This window comes from Sciurus carolinensis, chromosome 13 (genome assembly GCF_902686445.1).
Source record: "Sciurus carolinensis chromosome 13, mSciCar1.2, whole genome shotgun sequence".
In the NCBI taxonomy this organism is placed as follows: Eukaryota; Metazoa; Chordata; class Mammalia; order Rodentia; family Sciuridae; genus Sciurus; species Sciurus carolinensis.
The window spans coordinates 16,886,163-16,904,277 of NC_062225.1; the positions used below are offsets into that span (position 1 = coordinate 16,886,163).

An 18,115-nucleotide genomic window follows, 5' to 3' on the forward strand; every position below is an offset into this window, starting at 1 on the left:
ATCACCATTTAATTTCCAGTAGAAAACGAATGACACTAAAAATAATCTCCATCCTCAAAAACTCTTTTCAAAACAATCATGCCAAAAGGTCAGAATTATATGTAATAGGAATGGCTAGCCTAGGGTACTTCCCACTCGTCTTCCCAGGTTCCTACTTTAATAATATTAGTGATTTTAATGTATCACAAACTCTCAGTGTGTGCTCAGCATGGGCAGTACAGCCAACCAAACCTGAAAAGTCAAGTTCACATTCTCCTCTGGGAGCCTACACTATCTGGGTTCACTGTCCACACCCGTCCAGTTAAGTCAGGAAATGTGGTTCTGTTTCACCTCTCTGGAGGCAGAATTAGTATTCTCGTGTGTGAATCCAAGGCAGAGTGGACAAGTTAGAGAAGAAGACCATAGAAATCTAGCCTGGAGGAGCTGTTCTGTTTCTCTACTTGTTTGCATAGGGGGAACTGAGGGAGAAAAGGACAGGAGAATTATATTAAGGTTGGACTTTTTTTCCCCCCATTCATTTTATTTTGAGAAGGAATTGAACAATAATGAAGACTATGTCCTTTAAAAATGTTTCATGTTTCAAAAACTCCCTGATTATCTGGTTACGTGGGGAATACGTGGTTGTCTGGAGTTGTATGGAGTTGTATGGGGTGTACCCGTTTATCTGGAGTTACATGGGGCATACACAGCTGCCTGCAGTAACACGGTAGTGGGCTAAGGTTCCTGGGAGAAAGGAAGAGGGTGACTCGAAGCTTGCCGTAGAAGTGTGGGACTGCGGAAAGGGACAGAAATGGGCACCAACGTGTTCCAGGTTAAATGCAGACTGAATCGATAGAGCAGCACCCATGCCTGTAGCCATCTCAGTGGGGGGTCCTTCTGTGAACAAGTTTTGATTAATGATGTTTTAATGCGAATTTCACTTTTTAGCACTCCAGTGCCCAAGGGTCCTGGTTGTTTTGATAGACTCCCCCGACTCCAAAAAGAAATCAATAATTTTTAGACATTCTAACTGCTCCCTTCAGAGGCAGGAAGTCCAGGCAAGCCAGGTGCATTGGAAAGGCGGAAGCATTGGATTGACCGGCCCAGGCTTCAGCCTCTCCAGTGCCAGGAGCGACCTCTAGGTGGTGCAGGTGAGTTTGCAGCGAGGGAAAGCCCCTCGGGGAGGACTGTTTGCAAACTCTCAGACAGGACAAGGAGCAGTCAAGGAAAGTTCCCGGGAGCCCTTTAAAACAGAAAGGAAGTGGGACTGACGACAGATGTGTGCCTGTTCTTTGCACCCCTGTTGGTCCCTGGGACGTGGAGCACCTGCTTGTGAGAGCACACCAGGCAGCCACCTGTGAAACCTGGCGTCACATGCAGGACCTGCCTGGCTTTCTTCATAGACCCATGTCCTGCTTGTACTAGAAGCTGACCTCACACTGAGGACCAGGTAAGCCTTGATCCTTTCCTTTTGGTTTTCTGAACACTTGGGCTGTGGATGAGACCTAGATGTCATTGGTTAGGGAAAAGCCTGAGTGCATTTTTGAAATGCATGTCATTTTTGGGTTGCGTTTGAACAAGTTTTACCGATTACTCTATGTCTGTACTACCAGTTCTCAGACCTGTTGTTCCTTTGTTTTCAAGAAAAAAAAAAAAATCAGAAACCCTGTTTTACTGTTGGTTGCTCATTTGGTTAGGGAATGAAACTGTGTGCGCTTTGCCGGCTGTAAGATCTGGACTCTTAAAACAAAGCTTGTCTCCAAAGTGCAGGCAAAGTGTGTTTCTCTGGTTTGTCCCTGAGCCTGGCTCCCCAGGGAATATGAGTAGCAGCTGGGACTTTAACGGGGCCCCATACCTGCCTCCCACCCCCCGGCAACCCCAATGTCCTAAAAGATTTTCCAGGTGAGGTTTTAAATCAAGGCTGAGACCTTGATGTCATGGCCCCTGTGTTGCGGGTAAGAAATCCAGATGGCTTTTTGTGATGCTTGAGGTTTTCATTCCCAGCCAAGAGATCCCCTCAATACTCTGACAGGCCATGGGTAGATGAGGGTCCTGTACAAGAGTAGGCTCTGATTCCCCTGCATCCTGTGCCTCCTGCTCCTGCACGTCCAGGGTTGGTGATGTTAGGGCAGTGGGGACAGCAGGCGAGGCTTCGACCGCGTCTCCTGCTCTGTTGCACTGGATCAACATCAAGAAGAGCCGTTAACACAAGAGAGGCGACCCAATAGATGAGCCCCGCGGGAATCGTGGTGGTCAGTCAGGGGACTGGGCATAGCTGGGTGAGATGCCTGCCCCCAGGAGGACTGAAATGAGCAGTGGAGAGAGAGGAGAGGTGCCGCCACAGCGCCAGCTCCTCCCCCCGGCTCTCCAGCTGGCTGCACCTCTGTGGTTCTAAAGTGGCGTTTTTGAGACATTTTCAAAGCAAGAGTGAAACTGCAGCTCAAAGTATCAAAAAGGTAAAAAGCCATAATGGTTTGAAGGAGAAAAGGAAGCAATTCAAAAAGCTATGCTAGAAATTGGTTTTTTTTGCCCAGCTTGATGCTCTGAGATTTCTAGGTCATGGCCACTTGAAACTCTTAAAGATACATTGCAACAGAGCCCACCAAAACAGGGAGGACTGGTCGAGGTTGGGAAATGAGCATTTGTCCCAATAATCGCCCATGTGCATTCTATATCTCTGAGAAGAGGGGGGTCCCTGGTATCTGCTGTACCCTGCCCCACCCCTAAGTAAACCAGGCTGTACTGTGGCAGCACACGTTTAATTTGCAATGGCAAGGTTGGAGTGTGAGCCTAGAAGGACAGGTCTTTGGGAGGAAAATCTCAATAAAATTTCCCTGAGCTGTTTGATGTTTACTCTCCAGCCACTATCTGGCTTCTTACTTTTGTAAGCAGGATTTTCATGTTGTAGACAAGACGTCTAGAGGGTCCCTAACTTAGGATTGGTTTACGATGATGTGAGTCCATCCACATTCAGTAGAAACTGTTCCTCAAGTTTTGAATTTTGATTCTTTCCTGGGCTGGCAACGTGCTGTCTGAGCTTCTGTCACGATGCTAGGTAGCACCAGTGAGCCTGAGGGCCCAGCAGGCCCTGGGTTGACAAGGCAACAGCGGCTACTCTGCAAGGTGCTGTGCTGCTGAGCTAGCATGTTCGGGAGGGTAAGTGTTTTACACGCAATTTCAACCTATGATGTTTTCAACCTACTGGGCCCTTATCTCTCTGTATGGTTTTATCATAAATTTAAAAGCATCTGTATTTGTGAAGCTCAGAAGTTTCTTTCTTAAGCAGCTTCATGCCCTCATGCCTAGCGCGGTGCCTCCCATGGGGAAACAAACCAACATTTGTTCAGAGGAGGAAGATAGACTTTTTCCTACCCCTACTTCACGGGGTACAACATGAAGTTGACTCCTTAGAGTCCAGAGTGTCTTCTAGTGAAAAAGTTCCTGAGGTCTCAAGGAACCACAGATGGAAGCCAGGTCAGCTGGTCCTGGGTCTGAGGGAATGAGTTTTGTGGTTTCCAAAGAACAGAATTCATTCTTAAAGAAGTGCCCAGGAACCCAGCTTCAAAGACTCAAGCAAATCTGAAATTCAAACACAGGAGCTGTAAACAGGATGGCATTTGGCAGCCAGCCTCACTAGTTAAGTGGCTCAGCCCCTGGGCTGGCTGGCTTTCCCCTCACCTCCCCTTGGCCTGCCCAGCGGCCCCCTGCACACCCCTTAGCAGATTTTCTTCTGGCCCCTGCTCCCTCAATTATCCCCCATGACACCTGCCTGCTTGCTCCTTTGATGCCGTTTTAGGCTCTGCCTAGGTAATTCCACCCACCAATAGCATCATTAATTAACCCACATTAAATTCACTTAGCACATTAGATCAATTAGGAGACAAAAGCCCCAGTGCCCTGCCTCTGAGGCTGCCGCCGCCATCACCTCCATCTGCGTGGCCCCTCCCCGCCATGCCGTCCTCTTGAACTGTATGTTGTGCGTGGGGCTTTTATTTGATCTCTCAGGTTCCTATTTTCCCAAAAACTAAAGCTAGGAAAGACAGACTGTTGTGACTTAACTTCTGCCATACATTCCCATAGCACAAACATGACCAAGTGTCTTCAGGCACATTTCCCCTATTCTCCAAATAAGGAAGCTGAAGCTCAGAGAGGTTCCCTGATGTGTCCAAAGCCACATGGCTGATAATGACCATGAGAACATGGGTCGCTGCCATGGGCTGAGTGCTCAGAATGTAAGGCGGGGACTGAACGTGTCATTGGAGGGACTGGGGCTAGAAACAGTGTCCTCACGCCTGTAAGGACAAGACATGGACAACCACCAGTGTGAAGTGAACACACACTCCCCTTCGTCCATCTCCACTTCCCACGGTAATGTCCACCCTGGACATGAGCTCACCCACCTCCTGTCCTTGTCATAGGTGAGGGCGCAAGAGGAAATGATCTGAATTTTGTTCCTGGTGAGTCATCCTGATAAAGGTTTGGTAATAGAAGAAAGATTTGAGTGCTTACAGTTTTTATATAGTGGAAAACTGTCCAAAGGGGGCAAATCCAGATTGTTTAATCTTATAACATCTAGTAACTAAAAGAACATTTTTAAATGACTTTCAGGATTCAGGCATGCCAATAGCCCCTTGACCTCTGCTAATACAAACAAAGAGACTGTCCTTAAGGAGTCACAAAGCATCACCTGAGATAGTTAACCCTGTACGAAGTGAAGGAAAAAGCTTCCCTCTGGGCCTTGGTGTGGCAGGAGGCGTTCATGACATAGCATACCAGAGGACCCTGCAATCTGAAATGTCTCTGGTCCCCCTAGCACATCAAGGGCACTCCATGAAGACATATCCAGTGAATGAATGGTATCTTTATTACCAGTTAATCTAATCACATGTAGGGGGATAAGGGGCTGCTTCAACATCAAAGTACCCCAAGTTAACAAGCAAACTCAAGTTGTCAAAGCTACCCTCTCTGGGGCAGACACCTGTCATTTCTCAAAGGCTGAGTTTCCAAGATGTCAGACACACTGGTTCCCAGGCTGGAACTGATTCATGCTGGTGACGATGCTCCTGCCTCAGTGCCCTCTGCAAGTGCCCATAGTTTTGTACACACATAACTAACCAGGAGACCCTTTGTTCCATTCCCAACAAATCAGATGATGAGCCTACATAGGAAGATATCCCCGTGGGAACGGTCCTTGCTGCAACCCATCCAGCTCATGTAACAAACACAACAAACCAGACTGCTCCGCACATGACCAGAAAGTGCACTCACTTGTGAGTCATGACAAAATCAACAATAAGAGCATGATGACCACAACCATATTATTGTGACTGATAGCCGTGAGGCCCAGGGTGCAAAGAAGCCAAGATTAGCTGGGTATTCATAGATCCCTTGAGATTGATACAGGTACCATTCCATGACTAGACACCAACAACTAAAAGGTGAGTCCAAATACAGAAATAAAATTAGTCTCCTGAAAATAACAGAAAGAATCCTTCCAACAATAATTCAATAGTGATATAAAGCACTTTCTTAAGATAGAGGAAGGACATGCAAAACCAGACTGCAGATAAAGGTGAGATGTCCCTGTTTTGATGACTATCAGAGAATTCATTACCAAATCTCATCTCCTGAAATATCCACGCTGCTGTATTTCCAATTCCTTATTCTTAATGCGCATGCACAGGAGAGAGATGAAAGGAGGATTTCATGTAGGTTTTAATACACACCCATTTGTTCATTTAACAATTTTTTGTGAGCATCTTCTGCGTGCCAGGTACTGTCCTGGGACACAGTGATAAAAATGGTTCCTTGGATAACAACAGAGATAATATCCCCACATCCATAGAGCCTAGATTCTACTATAGGGAGAGAAACCATAATAGATATGAATGTAACTTTAGATAAACCCAATGCCACCAAGAAATAAGCAGGACAAGCAAGATGAAGTGCCAGGGTGAGAACAGGGACCTCTTAGGAAAATGACATTGGAGTGAATGCCTAGATGAAATGAGAGAGTAAACAAGGGACCACGAGAGTGGAGACCCTGACTGAGGTGAGCTTGAGATTCCCCTATACCAGCAGGAAGGCAATGGCGAGAGCAGAGGGAAGAAGAGAGGCCCCGGAGGAGAACCAGGGCCAGAACATGCTGGACATGGAGGAACGTGGTCTTTCTTTGTTGGGGGCAGGAAGATACAATAAAATGATACATCAACTTAAGGCTGACCCACCCAGGATCGTTCTTCTGCCCACACCACAGCACATCACACCTCGTCAAGCCACACCATATCCCGCTGGTTGCTGTATTTTGAGTATCACTACTGATGAGTTGGGTCTTCAGGCAGCCTCTTCCTTAGACGGCAGGTTGGCTTGTCTGAGGATTAGGAAAGGCAGGCAGCAGAAGTTGGCAGGATGTGGAATGATCCCAGGGCACCCAACATCTGCTTTCTTGGCAGTTAACACACAGCAGAGGAACCCTTTCTGAGAAAAATTTTAAAGACCTCAACTTGATACACATGCTTGCATTTCAAAAAATCTGAAAGTAGATTCTCAAGACTAAGTAAGTTATGCAAGAAAAGAAATCACTTATCATTCTTGCAGAGACCGGCACGGCCTCACAGAGACCTCACAGCCCTCTGGGTCCTCCCCAGCCCGCCCAGGACACTGGCAGCCCCCCTCGCCCCACCCACTTCCCACTTGGAGAGATAGAAGTGCATTCCCCAGCCTTGGGAGAAAACGGGGCAGGAACCAGGACTGGATGGGGCTAGTTCAGAGATTGTGCATCAGGTCGGCAGGCCAGAGCCGATCCTGCAGACGGCACTCATGGCCCTGCGGATCTCCTAGCAAGTTTGATTTCCTTCCTTGTCATAGGAGCACCGAGGTCAATTAGGCAGGAAGTCAGAAGGGAATGTTTCTGGAAAATCCGTGGCAGTGACTGCACCCAGATGGGTAATGAGGAAGGAATTGGAAGGGTGGATGCAGGATCTTGATGTCGGGTTGGGTTTTACTGAGGCACAGGAATGTCCGAGTCCATGGCGATGCCAGTGTGGGATGCAGACATCTATTGGGTTGGCTGTCATTTACCCAGGTAGATGTGGTTTGTGGTCGACTAATCTGATTGATGCTCTGTATTCTGGCCTAGCAAACATCACCTCTGGCCCAGAAAACCTTTAATCCTTAAAAATACTGACATGCACTGAGCTTCCTAAGAGGTACCTTAGTGGAGTCTTGGAGCTCATTTTCTTTAAGACTTAGACCTTAATAAATGCTTGAAATGGCTGCTCCAAAACCTCGTGTCTGTGATGAAGAAGGTAAATTAGAGTGCACACCTCGGGAGGTGGTCGTCTAGACACCCCTCCTCTGCAGAGAGCCTGCTTCTCTGGGAAGCATAACTGGGGGAGAGGGCACTGCCAGCTGGGCCCGGTGGGATTTGTAAACAGCACAGATTCACTGTGCTTTGGTGGATTTGCAGTGTGGTTTTCTGCTGATGGTTTTTTTTATGGGCAATAAAATTTCCAATAAGTATCATTTACATTCAGCAGAACTCCTTTTGAATTTCAGCTCAATCTTTAGAAAGACTGGGGAGAGAGACCTTTCCCTAAGGCAAGTGTACATATAGTCCATGCCTGGACTATCCTGGTGGCCCCTGGCAGAGGGAGTCCTGCTCCTGTGGCCACTGTGATTGCCAAAAAATGTCCCTTCGGTACTCACTAAGCAGTTTTGCTCCTCATTTTATAGACAGAGGAAACCGAGGCAAGGATACTTCAGTCACTTGGGACACTCGGTTTTGAATCAACTCTAAGAAGCAGGAGACCACACTTTCTCCAGAATTACTGCCGGTTGTTTTCCAACTTGAGGTTTCCACATGAAAATCATTATCCAAACAGACCACCCACAGTATTCTGCCTTGACTTCAGTGGCTGGCGTGTGTGAGGGAAACACACTTGGGAATATTGCCCTGATGGTTATCACAGTTGTTGCTTTTGAAGGCAAATATTTAATTTGTGAAGATTGCAAAACTAGGAACAGTAGAATGTTGAGCTCCTCCTTATGTTTACAGAATAAGCAGAATTGAGACTGACAAACGCAGTGTCCCCTGTTCTCTAAGGACTGGCTGTTTGCTCCTCACAGCATCAATTAAACAAAAGCAGGCGCCTCTGGAGACACAGGCCCACTGAGCCAAATGTCCTTCCTCCCAGGAGGGTCCAAAGGTTCTGCCCTCCTCCTTGAGTTCTCATCAGGAGGGACCCTGGATGCAGCTTCCAGAGAGCGTGGACCGGGTCGGGTGGTGAGTGTGAGGTGGCCCTCTTTCCTGTGCACCCTCATGGCCTGAAGAGGATAGACAGTTCTCCAAGACTCCCTGGGGGCTGTCTTAAATTAAAGAGGTCGCCATATCTGCCATAGGACGACTGGCTCCAAATCTTGCTCCCAAGTTTGTTGAGAACTAAAAGAGACCTTGCCCCTATTCTTACAGCTTGACATATTGAAAGAAAGAAACAAATAGGCACATAGTCACACGCAAATACAAACACGAATCACATGAGAACAGAAGTCAGCAGCACTGGCCACGCTGTGTGCCCTGTGATCAGTGTGTCCTCCTGCGGTGCACAGGACCAGGCGCAGGACTCGCCTCCTGGGTTCTTTCAGCACCGAGCACAGGAAGAGAGGAGGGCTCAGACGGACAGGGTGACCTGCCCAAGAGCTTCTTCCTGGTGAGAGGCAGGGTGTCCATCCAGTTCATGGACCTCAACTTGGTGTCTTTTCAGAGATCAGAGCCAGGAGAAGGTGAGTTGCTGCAAATTAGATGAGTCTAACTTTGAGCCTTTGCCACTTGGGTTGTAGGGACAGTTTCTACCCAGGCAGGTGTCTAAAACCCCGGATATCACTGAATTCCATAGAGCAGCCTCAGCAGGCACCCTGGCTGGCTGGCTCCAACCCTGGAGGCTGGAGGATGCTGGTTACTAGAGCAGAAAATGGAAGCCCATATTTCCGTTCCTCAAGGCCAGAGCAGACTCAGGCGGTCACTCCTCAAAATGCACCAGACTAAGACGAGCCAGATCTAAGGGCACTGACTAAGGGCAGTGTGTACAGTGTCACTGATAACCACAGCCAACTGGGAAGGCCAGAATATCACACTGGTCTTTAGATAAGGAAGCTAACCCAGAGAGCTCAAGTCAGTGGTCCATACCGCCTTGGTCAGGGGTGTAGAGCTACAGTCCCCCTCTGCCAGGAGGGGGACTAATCTGCAGGAGACCGTCAGGAAACATGTCACATCAGAGAGTCAAATGCAGAAACATGACTCGAGGGACCAACTCTTGAGAGGAGCACAGAGCCTTCCCACACACACCTCACAGCCTTCTCTTCTGTTGGCTGCAGGGCCCTCTTCTTGCCAGTTCTTGTCATCCATACATCTGGATGGGGAGGCAGGGGACACTTTCCTTTCCCATCTCTTTGCATCCAGGAGCCTAGCTCTGTGTCCTCGAGCCCTCTGCCACCATCTGACAGGCCCCACATCACAGGCTTGCTTTCTCCCGCCTTCCCTATAGTGTGTATCTGGGGGTGTACTTCTGCACACTCGCTTGCAGTTTGGGAGGCCCAGTCTGGGGAAGTGGGAGGAACAGAGGGCGCCAACAGACAGTCCAGCAAACAAAGGTACTAGAGGGGTCAGAGGTGCCCCAATTGGAAGAGGCAGGTACGTCAGATCCTTGGGAAACATACTGGAGAAACGCAGCGATCAGAGTGCCCATGGCCCGCCGGGATGGTTCAGCAGCTGTGGATCTCAGTGAATCCCGTTTTCTAGCACACTGAATTTTTTTTTTAATTTAGCTGTAGATGGACACAATACCTTTACTTTATTTGTTTATTATGAGGTTCCAAGGATCCAACCCAGTGCCTCGCGCATGCTTGGCAAGCCACTGAGCCACAACCCCAGCCCCACACTGAACATTTCTGAAACTGGCACTTCTCTGCTGACTAAGTAGACACCTGAGCCACCGCTGGAAACGGAATGTTTGCTCCTTATGCATGGTCCCCCAACCGCGGCCCCTTGCTGAAAACTCTCCCCGGGTAATGGTTTCTTTTTGGAAAGTTTTCAAATCGTATTCATTTGCGTTTACATTATCTGCTTTCCTCTGCTCTCTATGTGGATTATTCTCCTGTTGGGTTTAATTTAACCAAATTTGCAGCTGTGCTAACAAAGTCATTGATGCCCTCCTGCTTTCAGAATAGATTTTTCTGTCTCTTCTCTGGCTTTATGGACAGACTCTCTCCATAGTGAGACACACGCCGCCCCCCCACCCCCGCGGCCCCAGCCTTTGGCACTGTTTGATGTTATCTATTCAAAATGCATTTCCCTGGACCAGACTTCACTGCATCTCAGATTCCAAATAGTGAGTTCTAACGTTTAAACCGTTAAAATTAATGATTTATAAAAATCACAACTAAAAACAAAGAGCTTCCTCTGCGTGCTGTCAGCCTCAGCTTCATTAGAAAGATGTGTGGGTTTCGTAAATGCAAAGACCCCTTGGAGCACTACTCTTTAGACATGCATTGTGAAACTCTGAGTCTTTTTGAAAAATAAGACAAACATGCAGATTAGCAAAGACACCCAAACCTGCCAAGTTCAATCTTTTTGTGATTTTTTTTAATGAGCTTTTTTATTTAATTAAACTTAATGGAAGACCTGAAGGCCTAATGGGGACCTATTGGGAACCACAGAGATGTAATAATGAAGGGTACAAGACCCAGATGGTGGGTTTTACCCCCTAGAATATTTCTCCTACGCCCTGCCTAGATCTTTCTGTGCTTCAAAGACCAGTGATGGTTTCTCAAGGAATTAATGGCTATTCTGAGTGAAGGAGGCAGCGCACAGTCCTGTACTTGGCCTTGGAGGGGGACAGCCAGTGCTGCCCTGTCCTTAGCCCTAGTGGAGGTGCCCTTTGTCAAGAGGAGGAAGACAGCTTTGATCTGTAGCCCCATTCTGTTGTTTAAACAATGAAGTTGGTTGGAGTTCCTCTGTCAGAATATAGGCTCCTTAGGGGCTCTACAGGCCACAGCCTTGTCTGTAAGTAAGAGCATAAATCCATTCAGCTCTAGTTCAGCATTTAATGTGATGCCTTGTATTTAATAAGGACTTAAAAAGTGACTGGTGTGTGTAATTGAGAGGTTGAGCAGGAAAAGAAAGCATAAATAACAATTTCACCTCTCAGCAAAAGTTTACTCAGGTCCCAGTTCTAGAACCCAGTGGGCCCTCAAAAACACTGACACCTGTTACCACAGTTTGCTCGGAAGTCTCGGTTCCTTGGAGAATCTTCTGGGCTCTGTCACCAAACAGCAGAAACTCCTTCTATGAGTGCAGATTAACAAAGACACCCAGAACCTGACAAGTTCAACCTTCTTGTGACTTTCTAAGGAACCTTTTGTATTTAATTAGACTTCATGGGAGACCAGGCCACCTAATTGGATGGTGATTATTGGAAGTCACAGATATTAATCAGGGGGTCTAGACCTGGTTGGTGGGTTGACCCCTTAAACAGTTCCTATACTCTGCCTAGATCCTTCTGCACTTCAAATTCCAGTGAAGGAGAACTGGTGTCTTAGAAGAGGAAGCGGGAGCTGGAGGGGAAGACTTCACTTTGACTGGCCTTGATTCTCTAGTTGTTTTAGTCAGGTTTTCCACTTCTGTGACTAAACTATGTGACAAGAACAATTTTAGAGGAGGAAAGGTTTATTTTGAGGCTCACAGTTTGAGAGGTCTCAATCCATAGACAGTGGGCTCCATTCTTCGAGGCTCAAGGTGAGGCTGAACATCATGGTAGAAGAGTGTGGCGGAGGGAAGCAGCTCACATGATGATCAGAAAGCAGAGAGAGAGAGACTTCACTCATAAGATACAAAATATATACCCCAAAGGCATGCCCCAGTGCCCACCTCCTCCAGCCACACCCTACCTGCCTTCAGTTACCACTCAGTTAATCCTGTCAGAGGATTAATTCACTGATTGGGTTAAAGTTGCCATACCCAGTCACTTCTCCTGTAAACCTTCTTGCATTGTCTCACACATGATCTTTTAGGGGACACCTCACATCCAAACTAAAATACTAGGAAAGTACCTTTGGACAGGGTGAGTTCTCCAAAGAGCTGAAGAAGGAAGACCACTGATGGACTGTGCAGGTAGACCTGGCAGGTGTCCAGGACACGCTGGTTCACCTTAGCTTTATCCATTCTGGAAAAGCCCAAGGGGGCCAGCAGGGGCCACCAGCCCCACCAGCACCGTTGCTGACTCACCCATCACAGTACTCCATGCACCCAACAGGGAGGACAGGGCACCTCAGATGCCCCTTCGTCTGAGCATTGCTCTGCCTTCCCTCAGTACCCAGGGCTTGGTTCTGGCGCCATGCTCCAGGTGCAGGAACCAGGGCTCTAGGGAAAAGAGACTGATCCTTGGGTAGAGGCAGGAAAAACACAGCTGAGCATGGAGCGTCCTGACATGCCTGAAAATAAGAAGGTACTCAAAAATAAATAACAATTAAAGCCACGAAATCAATAATAGAGCATTTGATTGAAACCCAGAGTTTAAAATAAATACCCATATGTTGTTACTGACATAAATAAATAGCTGCATAAATAAACAAATAACTAGAGACAAATCTCCCTTATAGAAGAATTCCAAATAACTTTTGGAGATGCTCTTCCCTCAAGGAGGTACAGCATCACTCCCCATCCCTTAAGTGTGGCCGTGCTTAAGGACTTCCTTCCAAGGAGTACAGTATGACGAGGAGGAAATAACTTCCCTGACGGTCATCTCTCGCCTCGGCAATCAAGGTGAATGCCGACAGTGGTAGTTCTGCCGATGCATACCCTGAGAGGATGCCATAAGGACTTGTCTCTGTGGTCTTCCTCCCCAAAACCCGTAACCCCATCTGATCATAACAAAAATATTAGATAGGTTCCCAATTAAGAAAATACCACAAAAGACCTGTCCAGCTGTCCTCTGAACTGTCAAGGTCATAAAATACAAGAAGGGCTGAGAAATTGTCAGTCTAGAGGCGCCTAGGAGACGTGATGATTAAATGTTCCACCATATCCTGGAACAGAAAAGGGATACCTGGTAAAAACTTGAGAGATAAGAATAAAGTATGGACTTTAGTTAAGACTAATGCATAGAAGTTGATTCATTGGATGTGACGATTTCATCACAAGATCTTAACCAAGGGAAAACTGGGTGTGGGGTATGTAGGAACTCTGTCTTGAACCTGCAACTTTTCTGTAAGTCTAAAGCTGTCCTAAAACATCTAGGACCAGGTGTTTCCTCTTTGCCTCATGTCGTTTTCTACTGCGTACAGAACACTGTCCAGCAGTGACTTTTCTCACTGGTTCTGATGACATGACAAGAAATTCTATCTATGGAAGATCAGCCTGCCCCATATTCACAGGCCTGCTGTCCCTAAACATCAACCACCAGCCAGGCAATGCCCTCCCTTCTCTGACAGTTTGTGTCCCACTGGCCATGTTAGTCCCACTGACCACCACTGGGCTCTTCCAGGGCCTTTTCTTTCCAGAGCTTTTTTCAAGCTCCTTAGCACCCAGACCCCAGCCTCATGCCCCCAGCTCACTCCCAGGCCTGTTGGTACCAGTCACCCTCTACCGCCCCCCGAGCCATGGCTGATGGTTTGATGTTGGGGTGAGCTGAGCACCCATCTTCTTCACTGAGGCTCGTGAGTACTTGCAATGTGTGGGATAAAAGTTGGACCCCAGGACAAAGAAAACACAGATCTTTCTCCCCTATGCTGGCACTTTTCCATGTCTCCCACCCCGTCCTCATCCCCTGAGCCCTGGAGGCTGATCTGCTGGGCCACACCACCTGGCAGGTTCCCTTGCCCCCTGGCTTCTGGTTACACTCAGGAGACAGAAGACCCTTGTGGGAAGCAGAGGACAGGAGAGTGGCAGCCAGCAAGGGGTTCACGCTGCATTCCTCTACCGGAAGCCATAGCCCCTATCCCTGTGTTCAGATCCACACTCACCCTGCCCCTCATGCTCAGGGTTGGCGGAAGGTTCTGGGGTGTTGCACCATCTCTAGCTGCCTCTGGATCCTGCCCTGCACCCACAGCCAGAGTGATGGGGCTGTGGCTCCCCAGGCCTAGTGTAAAGGTGGCACTCACACGGGGAGCCTGCAGAACAGCTGCTTGGAGAGCATCAAGGATGGTGGGTTCCGCCTCTGGGTCCTGAGTCTCCATCAGAGCCCTGTAAGCCTCAGACAGGCCAGAGCCCCGCGTGCAGCTGCAGGTGTCTGTGTGCTCCTGGCCACCCACTCCTGGACAGGCAGCTTGGGGTAGTGCTGCTAGCTAGGGCAAGTCCTCCTGCCTTGTGAGTCTGTGTCTTCATCTGTAAAATGGTAATAATATCTACTTTTCATGGTGTAAGGATAAGTAACCCTGGTGAAAAGCATGCCACAGTGTCCAATGCAGAATCCACCATCAGCATATGGCACCTTTTATGTTTCTTATTATTCCTGTTTGGAGAATGAATGGATGGGAAGGTCTCATTCTCCTAGAGATGGAATGTTCAGCCTTCCGTGAACAAAAACAATGTTCACAGCTACCCACTCGGTTGATAACGGATAAGAACTTTGTGCTGAAAATGTCCTATGAATCTGACCTTGAATTCCAGGAAAAGTTGTTATTACATCAAACCAAAGGGCAGGGGGACTCCCAAATAACCCAATGTTCCTGGGCCTTTGAGAATTCTGTTGGTATTTTCTTCTTACCATGAGTTGCAAGTCAAGATTGTGGCTCCAGACAAACTATTTCTGGGTTTTGTAGTCAGCATGGTGCTTCAGACAGGCGGTGGTGGCTGTGGGTGACGTGCGTCACTGTGGGTGGACTCGGTCCCACTAACCCTGTAAAGTGCATTCTTCGTCTGTCACCCCAGCACCTTAGCAGACATGGGGAAGAAGTCATGGAGAGTTCAAGGAGCCACATTTCAGGATAGGATGGTTCCAGCACCACCAGAGTTTAGACCCAAGACATCCTCAGACTCAAAAGCACAGGGAAGTGAGGCCACAAGGCTGTGGGGAGCCCAGACCTCTGGGTCTCAGGGGCTCATGGCCACTATTCTCTGGGCAACCCCCTCCTGCCCCAGTCAGCCCCTGGAGGGAATTGCTCAGCTGACAATGGCTTATTTTCACAAAACATAGGGAGGTGGCCTCATAAGTACCTGGTGAGACATCCTCATAGGAAATACTTAGGACTTGGAATCCAGGTGGCCTCCTCCTGGGCATGCCCCACTTGTAAAGAAAATTCTAGAAGAAAATTCAAGAAAGCAAAGGGAAGAATCCAGCTATCCGAGATTGTGGAAGGTAGAGTAGGGATGGAGGAAGAGGTACAGAAGATGGAATGTCCCTGGAGGGGACCCACCGTTCCCTCTCACTCTGAGTCTTAGCATCTATTTTCTGGGCCACATGGCTGTGGTTTGGTGATTAACAAAGCAGCTGAGGGTGTTTTATTTGTTTGTTTGCATGTGTGTTCAAATCAGCCAGGCTACAGTGCCATCATAGCCACAGCTATGAGACAAGGAGCGGGGAAAGCCAGGGACCTTGTTCAGGCACTTGGCAGGCTGGGCGAGGTGTCCTGCTCCCGGACCCGGGGTGCATGCAGTCTCTCCTACGCTGCCTCAGCCTGCTGCAGCCTAACCCAGCCCTATCCAGCACTCCCACAGCCAGGCAGAGGGCAGTGGCAGGAATGTTGGCACAGAAGCCAGCCAGAAGGGCTGGGTGGACGCCCAAGGGGCTGAGAGAGAGGAGCGGGGACCACAGTGTGACCGCGTGGGCTTGGGCTGGGCCATGACATTGTGCCAGTGCCTGCCCCAGTTTTGCTTTCATTGTCATTGTCTGATTTAAATCCTTAGCTTCTCAGGAATTAGGGCCAACATATCTATAGAAATTCTGCGGCCCAGAAATGAGTGCCACATGGATGTCCCTCCCACTGGGTTGTGGCTGAAACAACAGAGGTCTGGAAGGTGTGTCCGTCATCTATGGCTGGTGATAAAGGACCCCAGCACGTAACAGCTGAACACATCACCTGTGGCCATCCCATACTACTTCTGAGGTCAGGGAGCCACTCAACCGGGGCTGGCTCAGGTTCAGTCCACTGCTGACATCATCTGAAGACTGGGCTGGGACTGGAGACCTACATCCCGGAAGGTGCATCCCCAGGACCACGTGCGCCTCTCCACAGGCTGTTGAGCATCCCCGCGACATGGCAGCTGAGTGATGGGATAGAGGGAGCAGGACACTGCAGTGCCTTCTGTGACCCAGCCTCATGGCCCCTCCTGCTCTTTCTCTAATTGTTAGAAGTGAGTCACTAAAATCCAGCCACACTCACAGGGAGGAGTTGTTCCACATTTTGAAGGCAGTGTCAAAGAATGCTTTAAACCAGGATGACTTGGCTTCTCACCCAACTTGTCTTTAACTTCTCTGTGACCTTTGGCAAGTTGCTCCAAATCTCTGGGCCTTTTTGTTCTTCTATAAGAGAGCTGATCAGCCCTCCCGGGGCTTCACTCAACACTCAGGCCCTTATCCTTCGTTCATCCTTTGCTTTTACTTTATGAAACAACTCTTCAGTTCTTCCAGAATACTTGGGGAGGGCTGGGGATATAGTTCAGTAGTAGTGTTTGCCTAGCATGCATGAGACCCTGGGTTCAATCCCCAGTACCACACACACAAACACACATGCACACAAATTATAATAATTACAGAATGCTTAAAAAGGTCTCTAGAAATACTGATGCCTATTCTTCTAATTCAGTTTTAGGTGGTCTAAGGTGGATTCCAGGTACCCCACGGCCTTTAAAAGCTCCCCCAGTGATGCTAGTGTGCAGGGCAGGGTTGGGAGTCAGAATCTCCAACTTAGACGTGCACTCGGATCTCCTGGAATTCTTGTTAAAATGTGGATTTTGATACCAGAGGTGTGGGTGGACCTGGGAATTTGCATTTCTAACAACCTTCCAGGTAACACAGCGACTTCCAAGACGACACTTCCAGGAGCGAGATTCTGGATGCTGGCAGATAGGTGCAGACATACAAAGATGATTCTCACCCTGAGGAGTGAAGAATCCAGCTGGGGAGGCAAGCTCAAACATGGAAGTGCAGTCCATAGCCCAGAGTGGGCAGCAGGATCCAATGCTGAGGAGCAAGGGGGACCCCAGGAACCACAGCCCACCTGCTCCTGTCACTCACGTTCTCAGTATCACCCTGCACTGTCCCCCACCCCCACAACAGGAGGCAGCAGAAAGTCCAGGCCCTGCTGTGGTCTTTGGAAGTCTTTCACACCATTAGGTTGTTTTGCTGTACTGTAGTTATTTCCACAGAGAAAGAAAAGAATTAGCAAATTCATCATTCTTATTCCTTCGGTTCTGTAGTCTATTCCCAAGACTAAGCATTTGTTTAGCAAGCCTGCTTTTATTGGCGCCACTAACAAATTGAAGTGTGCTTTCAGGACTTTATTTTCATGGTGTGAAATTCTAGGCTTATGGAAATTCTAGTAAAATTTCTTTTCAGGAAAGCCGCAGGAATCCTTATCCTAGTTCTTCCTCGTTCTGCCTTCCCGTTTTTCTCTTCTCTTCGTGGGGCCCTCTTCCTGTTCCTGGAGAATGGAAGAATTGGAAGTATTCCACAACCCCAGGTCTTGACCCCCAGCCCCTCCCTGGTTGCTCTCTTCTCCTTAGAACTAATCCTGCCCCCCAGGCCCGGCCCTGTGTGCAGCTACTAGTACTCCCATCCACCCTCAGTCCAACCTGGCTCCCGACGCCTGTCCCAGCTCCCAGGACACCCCACCCAGGGTCTTGCTCCCTCATGCCTCTAGCTATCCAGGGTGATGTCAGGGTCCCCCCATCTTATAGCTTAGTCATGGAAACAGACTCCTTGCTGAACTCCTGGCTCCAGATTCTCTCCACTCCAATGACACCAGATGCAATGAATAACCCTGACACAGCTCCTCCCTCCCATCCCTGAGTCCAAACCTGCCGATTCCTTGTGTCCTAAAGAAGCTTTGCAACATTAATATTCACCTCCTGGAGCCTATTAAAATGTGGGTTCTGACCCAGTGAATCCCAGCTCCGAGGAGCTCCCAGGTAGGGCACCATCCC

At 48.5% G+C, this 18,115-nt stretch overlaps 1 protein-coding gene across 2 annotated transcripts in view; it reads left to right on the forward strand.

Moving 5' to 3' along the window:
* The first annotated feature begins 1,196 nt into the window (after positions 1–1,196).
* Positions 1,197–18,115, forward strand: part of Edar (ectodysplasin A receptor) — an 88,349-nt gene continuing 71,430 nt past the window's right edge. For both annotated transcript variants that reach the window (XM_047521898.1, XM_047521900.1), the window contains exon 1: positions 1,197–1,429. The gene's annotated coding sequence lies outside the window, so the exon portion shown is untranslated. The remainder of the gene's footprint in view (positions 1,430–18,115) is intronic.